The sequence below is a fragment of the Pollicipes pollicipes genome, unplaced genomic scaffold, assembly GCF_011947565.3.
Source record: "Pollicipes pollicipes isolate AB1234 unplaced genomic scaffold, Ppol_2.1 Scaffold_4542;HRSCAF=5346_pilon_pilon_pilon, whole genome shotgun sequence".
Classification (NCBI taxonomy): domain Eukaryota; kingdom Metazoa; phylum Arthropoda; class Thecostraca; order Pollicipedomorpha; family Pollicipedidae; genus Pollicipes; species Pollicipes pollicipes.
In genome coordinates, this window is record NW_023596508.1 from 20,001 (window position 1) to 29,204 (window position 9,204).

Consider the following 9,204-nt stretch of genomic DNA (forward strand, 5'->3'; position numbering starts at 1 on the left):
GTACAGCAATTACTTCTGTCTTAACCAGATGCCGTGTCAGCTGACTGATCAGCTGGCGACGCCCATCATCATGAAGTAGTGACATTCCATTTCATTGGCTATGTGAAATCGCATCCGCACCCATAGCCTAGGACACATACTCAGAGAGCCCCACAGCCGGCATCTGAGCGTGCTGCGCTGCCGCTGAGCGTGCTGGCTACCGGCACTGACCGGGCAGGGAGCCCCCACAGCCGGCATCTGAGCTGCTGCTGCCGGCACTGGCCGGGCAGGGAGCCCCAGCCGGCACTGAGCCTCTGCTGCCGGCACTGACCGGGCAGGGAGCCCCAACAGCCGGCATCTGAGCCTGCTGCTGCCGGCACTGGCCGGGCAGGGAGCCCCGACAGCCGGCATCTGAGCGTGCTGCTGCCGGCACTGGCCGGGCAGGGAGCCCACAGCCGGCATCAGAGCCTGCTGCTGCCGGCACTGGCCGGGCAGGGAGCCCCGACAGCCGGCATCAGAGCCTGCTGCTGCCGGCACTGGCCGGGCAGGGAGCCCCACAGCCGGCATCTGAGCCTGCTGCTGCCGGCACTGGCCGGGCAGGGAGCCCCGACAGCCGGCACCTGACCTCCTGCTGCCGGCCTGGCCAGGCAGGGAGCCCCGACAGCCGGCATCTGAGCCTGCTGCTGATGGTCGCGACACTCGGCTGACGCGCGCCCGCCCAGCGCCGGACGTCTCACCTGGTTCTGGCAGAGCAGTGCCAGGTTGTTGAGCTGCTTGGCCACGTCCGGGTGGTCGCGCCCAGTACCTTCTCTCGGATCTCCAGCGCCCGCTTACAGAGCGGCTCGGCATCCTTGTACTTGCCTCGCTTGCCGTACAGCACCGCCAGGTTGTTCAGCGTGGCGGCCACCTGGCGGCAGGCAGCGGATGACGTCAGGCGACACCTGCCACTGCCACCAGCACAACAGCCACAGCCACGTGCTAAACAAGCGCCAACTCTACCAACATACCCAAAGCTGGCATTGTCATGTTTTTCTTTGTGGGCTGAAAACGACTTGTGTGTACTTGCAGCCACAGAATTCCTGGCGGCGCCGCATCGTCCCCGGTCCGACCTTCACGCGGGTTACTTGCTACCACACCTCATTACCTTTGTTGTTTTTATGAATCACCGTAGCATCCGAGGACGGAAGCATCAATGACACCACACTGAGGCGCTTCAAGGCAACACGCAATGTTAAGCCGGCAGAGCAGCAAGCCACGAGCCGTATAGCGGCCCGAGGGCAGACGCACCGCGGGGTGATCCTCCCCCAGCGTCTTCTCGCGGATAGCCAGGGCGTCGTTCAGCAGGTTGGCCGCCTCCTTGTATTTGTTTTGATCTCTGAAAAAACACCGAAGCCAGCCATGTGACGCTCCAGGACGATGCAGCCTACACACATACACACTGCTGTACATGAACTGCGGCCGTAGACCCATGCCGACGGCCGGGGGTACATGGCGACACTGCGTACCGAACGACGGCTCCGCGGGCCACAGCCGGGAACACAGGTGGCTGTGCGCGACCTGAGACCAGCGTCCCCTTCTCCCAGGCCTCGGCCGGGGCACAAGCATCGCTGGTGACAATCGTCGGGGCTTGGCGTGAACGGCCAGCTACGTCCGGCGCCAGGCGTCCGTCATGGCAGCACCAGGCACAAGATGTGCAATGTTTTGGGCCCGCCGGAGGGGCGCCGGGTCAAAATTGAGCACCGCATGTCCAAAGACAAAGCCGGCCCTGCCCAAACGGTGTCTCAAAAGATAACACAATACATTTTCGAAGTTCCCAGTTTTGACCCAAAAGAACAAACCATTACATAACGCAATGCAATGTCTCTAATGAAAGCAAGCATGTCAAATCTGCAGCACACCTTTATCAATGAAGTATTAACCAATTAAAGGTGGGTTGTGACAAACCGTGGTTTAAATGAAGTTAACAGTTAGGACCTCCTTTGTAAACCTCACTTCATATGGGAAATTCAGGGCCAACATCATATCCAATGCACACAGAAGTACATGCAAGCTGATGGTGCTTAGATCACATGCATCAAGATGGTCAGCATGGTAAGCAATGAACCCAAGCTCGTGGATGAATTAAACCTTGTCCAATAAAGTTTTAAATAGGTAAAACTTAACTCCAGAGTAAGAATCGTGACCAGACTGAACTGGAAAACAAGTCATGACACCTGCAAGCCCCCATGTCATTGCATGTCGTGCACTGATTGAGTTTCACATTGGGCAGGTCGTAAGCCGCTCTACCCACGAACATCCCAGTTTGACATAACTGGGGTTTATAGCGCACCGACTATTAAGACATTTTGCATTGGCACGATGCCTTGAGAAATAATGAATTTGACGCAGCGGTGCACAAGGACATGATTACGCAAATGATGCATTTAAGAACGGTGCGCTTTATTAACCGAATTCGTCATCGAGTGGTACTATAATATGGACTTAATGTATACAATTACATGCCGACGCTGAAGACCTGCGTTATTTTCGTCAACGTTAAATTCGTATTATCGTAATCGTACATGCAACCCGAGACGCTACTGTATCATTAAGACAACCGATGCAGACATTTAAATCCCCATATGAATGTAAAATAACGTGTGCTGCGCAGTATATATGCTGCATTGCTGGCCACACCTTACGTGCTACACAAGCAGGCGAAATATCGGTAAACAGGCAAGTCTGTCACTTGCCATGGTCAAGGGTGCCTTGAGATTGAATGGCAGTGGAAACGACCAGCAAGCTACGCCTGTCATATCTCGCACACCAAAAATTTTCCGACACGTTTTAATGGTTTCACAATGGTAACAGTCAGCCATCAATACTCCGAACACATATTTTCCTTATGTTCGAATATATTTGCTTGACCTGAACGAGTGACAGCACAAGCAGCGCTTATAGCCAAGCTTTATTGCGTTGGGATGCATGTCAAGTTTTTGCCTTATTTCAGCAATACCTACCGACATGACTACAACAGTTGGGTTTACAACCAAGCTTTTACGGGTATGTTAACACGTTTGTCGCGACTATTTTAGCGAATGGAGAATGAAATATTGCTGCAATCGTGACATACAGTGGAAATCAGCGGGCTGTCACAATAAACAGAACACGTCTCAAATGCCGCATGTAAAACCTGATGTGATAGGCGCCGCGTCCAGCTCACAGCCTGCTGTACTCGAGACACGCGTGTCCGCAAACTGAGGGTCGAGTCGCCCGACCGGACCTGCGCTGCGGCGGTCCCTCAGCCGGACGACCGGACCGGCGTGGCGGCGGTCCCTCAGCCGGCCGACCGGACCGGCGCGGCCGCGGTCCCTAAGCTCACCTGTAGACCAGCGCCAGGATGTTGAGCATGGTGGCCACGTCCGGGTGGTCGTGACCGCTGGTCTTCTCCAGGTCCTCCAGCGCCTGCTTACACAGCGGCACCGCCACCTCGTACCTGCCGCACGCACGCGGACAAACACCGTCACACCAGTTCGCCCTCACAGTAGAAGAAATACAAGAAGGCAACTGGCAGCCGTGGTCACAGTGCAGCAGTATCAGGACTTCAGCCGGTACAAAGGAACCTCTCCAGACATCGGCGTTCGAGCCGCAGCAGTTCAACGCTTAGCTTTTTAGCATGTGTCCATGCACGCTGGTGGCACCGACATAGAGACGGCCATCGCGAAAATGGTAATGTGGCAAATATGACGAACATAGACGTAACTCGGCACAAGTTCAGCGCCCTGAGACGGTCACTGAATGTATGACTGCATTGGCACGCATACGCCGCAACAAAAGTACATGAATCAATCTTCCCAGCGATGAAAAGGCTGGCTGAGCGCCGTATTGAATCAAACAACCAGCTGCACAGCACGGATGCGTCAGGACACAGGCCAAGCAAGACATCGTGGTAAATGTAGCAAAAAGGTTATTTTAAACGATAATTTAAAACCAATCTAAAACCAGGTCAATATCGGAGAACCATTTTTTTAACAGACTTCGGACCCCGGCTGGATGACCAAGTTGTCGAGCGTGCGGGACTGACCTGCCCTGCAAGGCGTACTGGATGACCAGGTTGTGGAGCGTGCGGGGTGACTGACCAAGGCGTACTGGATGACCAGGTTGTGGAGCATGCGGGGCTGACTGACCAAGGCGTACTGGATGACCAGGTTGTGGAGCGTGCGGGGCTGACTGACCAAGGCGTACTGGATGACCAGGTTGTGGAGCGTGCGGGGCTGACTGACCAAGGCGTACTGGATGACCAGGTTAAGGAGCGTGCGGGGCTGACTGACCAAGGCTTACTGGATGACCAGGTTAAGGAGCGTGCGGGGCTGACTGACCTGCCCTGCGAGGCGTACTGGATGACCAGGTTGTGGAGCGTGCGCAGCCGGGCTGGGATCTCGTAGCCGGCGTTGACCTGCTGCGCAAACTGGGAGGGCGGCGTGGGCGACATGCCGCCCCGCTCGTCGCCCTCGTCCGGGAACAGGTCGACGACCGGGTTGGCCGACTTCTCCATAGACTCGGCGGTGGACTCCGACATGCTCTCGGCGTTCTGCGAACGGTGACAGGCACCGGCGTCGGCTGCAGTGGGCGTGGCGTGTTCCCATGGGCGGGGCCGGCTGGCGTCACACCGCCGCCCCTGGTCGGGTCGAGGGCTCCATCCCGATTCTGCCACATGTCATAAGTTCATGGAAGAAGCGATGTCTGGTTTCACAACCACATCACAGTAGACCCTCTGTATGACTTCCTCACAAAGTGTCAAGATGTACAACGAAAACTACTTGTGAATCAGTCATTCTTTTGTCTTACGACCTTCACCGCCTTAAACGTCATGTTCCAAATATAAAGATATTGAAGCAAGCATCAGATGTGATAAGCTCCCTTGTATCTACTGATACACTTTTAAAGGAAAAAGACTGCTCTAGACAACACAATCTTTTTTTAGTAAAAAGGCTCCCAATACGTCATTGTTTGATTGCGTCATCGTACCTCGCGCAACATACTCCCCTTAAATACCATAAATATGGATGCTGGCACGTCCAGCCCATCAACCTGCCTCGCTTAGCATTTGGAACGTAACCAACGCGCGAGCCACGGCTCCAAACGAATATCCACTCCAGTCGGAACGAGCCATCATTTGAAGCGTCCGGGGATTCATTTTTACTGAGCCGCCAGCCAGCCGGGTCCACTAATCAATAGTAGATCTGGCCCATCCGCGGCCTGAGCATGCGGCCAGTTAAACATTAATGTCACCCGCCGCCTCTGGCATGCACGTGGTGCCTGGCGTTGGTCGACCGATTCTTGAACAACTGGCCGAGTCCGTCTGGATCCAGTCTCCGTCCGTCTGTCCGACAGGCGGCTGACAGGTATCCAGTGTCGGTCCGTCTGTCCGACAGGCAGCCGACGGGTATCCAGTCTCCGTCTATCTGTCAGACAGACGGCCGACGGGTATCCAGTCTCCGTCTGTCTGTCCGACAGACGGCCGACGGGTATCCAGTCTCTGTCCGTCTGTCAGACAGGCGGCCGACGGGTATTCAGTCTCCGTCCGTCCGTCCGACAGGCGGCCGACGGGTATCCAGTGTCGGTCCGTCTGTCCGACAGGCAGCCGACGGGTATCCAGTCTCCGTCTATCTGTCAGACAGGCGGCCGACGGGTATCCAGTCTCCGTCTGTCTGTCCGACAGGCGGCCGACGGGTATCCAGCCTCCGTCCGTCTGTCCGACAGGCGGCCGACGGGTATCCAGTCTCCGTCCGTCTGTCCGACAGACGGCCGACGGGGTTCCAGTTTCCGTCCGTCTGTCAGACAGGCAGCCGACGGGTATCCAGTCTCCGTCCGTCTGTCCGACAGACGGCCGACGGGGTATCCAGTTTCCGTCCGTCTGTCAGACAGGCGGCCGACGGGTATCCAGTCTCCGTCCGTCTGTCCGACAGGCGGCCGACGGGTATCCAGTCTCCGTCCGTCCGTCCGACAGGCGGCCGACGGGTATCCAGTCTCCGTCCGTCTGTCCGACAGGCGGCCGACGGGGTATCCAGTTTCCGTCCGTCTGTCCGACAGGCGGCCGACGGGTATCCAGTCTCCGTCCGTCCGTCCGACAGGCGGCCGACGGGTATCCAGTCTCCGTCCGTCTGTCCGACAGGCGGCCGACGGGCACAGTCTAGCGGCGGCTGGAGGCCTGCACCACCCCTACCCGAGCTAGGCCCCATGTTGCTGACCTGTACCTGGCTGTCCTGGTCATACTTCTTGATGGAGTTGAAGAACTCCAGCTGCTTCTTGTCCTCCTCTAGCTGGGCCACCTGCTGCTCGGAAGCCTGCAGCTTCTGCTGGGTGTTGGCCAACTCGTCCCGCAGCCAGGCGTCTCCTGCGACGCGACAGCGTGACGTCACACACACACACACACACACGGAGAGGGAGGGGCCAGCGCGGACGAGTCCAGAGGAGGCTGTCCCCTGCAGAGGATGCCTCCCAGGCTCTGTCCCGGGCACGGCCTGACTTAGGCGGCTGCGTCTGCAGCAGCGCCGGACTCGGGCCACCGGACATCATTGGGTGACGCAGCCGCTGACATTTATGTGTGACGCTGCTGCTGACATCAGGTAGGTGACATCAGTGGCGGCTGCATCTTCGGTGCGAGGCATGCGAATGACTATCGGAACACAGCGCGACTCACACGACTTGGTCTCCGGGCATAGCCTTGCCGGTGGCTGCGCCTGGCCGTGTGGCGTGACTGATATGATTGGAACTGCACGCGTGGCGTGATGAGGCGATGGTCTCTTAATAAGAGGCATGAATGCTATGAATGGGTCGCTCGACATCACGCGACTGGACCAACACTCGGCGGGCGGCACACCCTGCCGCCCCGATCAACGTCGTGAGTCCTCCCTTGACGAGAAAGATCGCATCACAAGCCTTGTGGCCGACCTCCACTACGCCAGCTGGTAGGCAACTGGAGCCCAATATCCAGTACACAAGCTCAGATAGCCTTGCGTTTAGAATGGGATCTGTCCGGCCATAATCTGCATCTTCGTTGCCAGCCGATGATTAGTTCGTAATGAGAAACGGAAGTCATGCGCGGGATTTAAAGCAAAAGAATGAGGAGACTGATGCTGATCTGGGTCTAACTTCGGTCCACTACACAGTCATGTCTCGCCCATTGCTGACCGACAGAACATCGGCGGATGTGACAAGACTGCGACTCTTGGCACCAGGGCGTGCAACCGCACAGCCGAGCCCGGCGAAGGAGAGCCTTGCAGTGACGGCTATTACGTACCTGGCACAGACGTCGCACCTGGGCGCGCAGCTTCTGTTTTTCGGCCTCGACTCCCTGCAGGTGTGACGCTAGCGCCATCATCACCTGCAGCCGAGCGGCGCGGTGAGAACGGCGGGCGAGGAACCGCGGTCGGCAACCAGGACATAATCGCATTTTAAGGCAACTCATGTGTGCCATTCTGGCTCGTCGGCCACCAGATGCAGCCCCGTGCCCAGCGCTCGGCCCGCGCCGGCGCAGACGCTCCCCAAGACTCCCAAAGTCTGCCAGCTGATCCGAAAAGGCGACTTCACAAGCCTGGCCCCGACGCTGCTGCCATCTCGTGAGCAGGCACCGCGCCACACCACAGTACCCGCCTGATCAACCAAAATCCATAAACAGCCACGGCGGTTTTGCCCGACACAGTGCGCCCCGGGAGCCGAGCGAGTGCCGTTGCGGGCAGCCGCCGGCGGTGACCGAGCCGGTGACACCAGCTGACCTGCGCCTCGCCCAGCCCCAGCTCAATGGTGTCCAGGCTCTTCTGGATGAGGCCGGCCTTCTCCTCGACCAGCTCGGAGCGCTGCTCGCTGGCCTTCATCGAGCCCATCAGCCCGTTCAGGATCGAGTTGTGGTCGTTCCGGAGCGCCTCCAGACCTGGCAGGAAGGGGATGGGGCGTAACCTGATGTCACAAGCATATGCGCACAAATACGGGATAAGTGCTGAAGAGCAGCGTAGACCTTTGCATTCAGTGTCCTGAAGTGCCTACTTTGGGTGTAAAGGAACACCTTATGAGGATTTTTTTCTCCTTTTCTGCATATCTATGCAAAATTTTCAGTCCTACTGATATTGCCTTACCACACATACCAAACCCATGTTTCCCTTCCAGAAGTTTTAAGATGTCATCCAAGTCCGAACTCACTTGGAACCACCAAGCATGAACAAGGCTTCAGAAAACCTGAACACCTGGCTACAACCTGAACATATGGCTATGCCCCGCCTCAGCTACATCTGAATCATGCCTATGTATGCACAGAACAAGGGCACGAGGCACCTCCAAGCCCGAGGCCCCGGCGACTCCAGCCACTTGCATACATCAATTTTGTTTTGTTTACAAAATACATCACAATCTCCAGCTGTGTGCCAAACACAAGGTTTTCAGGCATCCCAAATTGTTCGGGTCACAACACGCAGACACCACACCAACAAAGTAAAGCCTGGTCCCAACAGCAGCAAAGCCTGGTATGCAGTTCTATTCCACGAATTCTTTTTCTGATAACATTTTTTCCCCAGATTCCCTGATAACAAATTACTATGCAAAATGCTCCAACTGCAAACTTGCACATGTTTTATACTTCTATTGGATCAATTCACCAGCCGCCCAAACATGTCTAATATGCACCCAATAGTGAACAAGTTATAGGAAATGACGGATGCAATTTGAAACCAGTTTATTTTTACCGACATTTTTGCATTTTTCAACTCCTTAGATAGCCGCTTTGTTGGGTCATGACTTTCCCCAATAATGAAAAATCGCCATTTCAGTTTCACTACCTCACCACCCTACATTATCATCTGCACATAGCTTTGGTACAGACCTGGTGCAGCTAATCCAGGTGTTTGGTGGCGGAATTTGCCCTTCGAAGCTTTTTCCTCATGCAGAGCTCTTTTTTATTTCGCATTTCAATCTTGTAGGTTGGTGGGCATGATTAACATCTACATTTTACGGGCGGGTTGGATGGCCCTGTCTGTCAACCAACCATGCCAACGATACTGACTTTTTGTTTGGGGAGCAGAAAGAGGGTCCTTAAAAAGCCAGTAAATTTCTGCTTTGAGACACCAATTGCCGGCCTACCCGCGTTCAAAACATGATTTGCACCTAGATTTGACCATTTGTTAATCTATCAAATGCTGTTCGTAAAATAAATTACGATGCCACAAGACCTGTAATTAGGACTATTTGTTTTTT

General features: G+C 55.7%; 1 pseudogene; it reads right to left on the reverse strand.

The window, feature by feature from the left end:
• LOC119097840 (kinesin light chain-like) overlaps positions 1-7,891 on the reverse strand; it is a 17,269-nt pseudogene extending 9,378 nt beyond the window's left edge.
• Positions 7,892-9,204: the final 1,313 nt, after the last annotated feature.